This window comes from Octopus bimaculoides, chromosome 15, assembly GCF_001194135.2.
Source record: "Octopus bimaculoides isolate UCB-OBI-ISO-001 chromosome 15, ASM119413v2, whole genome shotgun sequence".
Lineage (NCBI taxonomy): Eukaryota > Metazoa > Mollusca > Cephalopoda > Octopoda > Octopodidae > Octopus > Octopus bimaculoides.
Window position 1 is genome coordinate 51,239,229 of NC_068995.1, and position 1,633 is coordinate 51,240,861.

Sequence of the window (1,633 nt, forward strand, 5' to 3'; positions counted from 1 at the left end):
TTCAACTGTGATCATCCCATAATTTTTTGCAACATATAATATATCCAAGTCTAGGTTATCCAACACAACCATATCTTTTTAAGCTAAAAGGGTACAAAAAAATAAAACAAAGACAAACAAAAGAAAAAAAAAAACCCATTTGACTGCTATTTCTAGCAGACCGGACGACCTTATAGAAAAACCACCTGAACCTGCAAGAGATAGGTTATGGTGACAGGCAGCAGAATTGAACCTTCTCTAGAAAATTACTATTTTTAAATCTCACTACGAGAGATATTAAGCAACAGTACTTTGGAGTAAAGATTTTTGCCAACATAACATGGCAGTCCTGGTTTAGGACGAATGTTGCTGTAACTTAGCAAAAATCTTTACTCTGAGCCCTCTCTGTTCTTCTCACTACATGTACAACTCACGCCCCTCCAAAGCACTCAGGCCCCTCCACCACCACCACCACCACCGCCACTACTACTACTACTACTACTACTACATGCTACAGCAACAGTGTTCTAAAGTACCTATCTCTCCAACTCAGTCGAGGCAAATACTCCCTCTCCCCCCACAAAACCGTTACTCAAAAATAGCAGCAGTAGCGTTATATTAACCTCATTAGCTTCATTACCCTCATTAGCTTCATTACCCTCATTAAACCCACTAAATGTTATGCTGGGATACATACCGTCAATAATAAGAGTAGCACAACAGCAACTGTAATACTCCAAACATGTTCCCCTTGTCTACCTCTGCAATGGACATCGCCAGCCAGAATGAATAGGCTCTCTATCCAGTTGCTCAAACTGCAAGAAATAGCAGCCAAATTTCTTTCAACTCTACTGCTTTCACCCTTTAGTATTCAGATTATTGTCAAATGTAGGCGCAGGAATGGCTGTGTGGTAAGTATCATGCTTACCAACCACATGGTTCTGTGTTCAGTCCCACTGCGTGGCACCTTGGGTAAGTGTCTTTTACTATAGCTTCAGGGCCGACCAAAGCCTTGTGAGTGGATTTGGTAGAAGGAAACTGAAAGAAGCCTGTCATATATATATATAAATATATATATGTATGTGTGTGTCTGTGTTTGTCCCCCCAACATCACTTACAACCGATGCTGGTGCATTTACATCCCCATAACTTAGTGTTCGGTAAAAGAGACTGACACAATAAGTCTTACAAAGAATAAGTCTTCTTTAACTAAAACTCTTCAAGGTGACGCTCCACCATGGCCACAGTCAAATGACTGATGCAGGTAAAAGAATATATATGTATATATATATACATACATATATATATATATATATATATATATATAATACATGCACACGTACATACACACATATATCAAATTAAGAGAAGAAAATAGAGAATTAATGGTTAATATCTATTTATTAATAAATTGATAATCATTTCTTCCTACAGCTGTTTCCATTTATACTCATTGAATAAATTACAAATGTATGCATTAAATTTGCTAAATATTATTCCATTTTCCATGTTTGCAATGCAATAAAGTATTAAATCATAATTCCTCTGGTATTTTCCAAAGTAAATTTATAAGCTTTAAGTTGGGAAAATTCCACATTGGGACTGGCTCTTTTTTTTTTTTCTTAAGTAATGTAATTGTAGTACCATTATCATA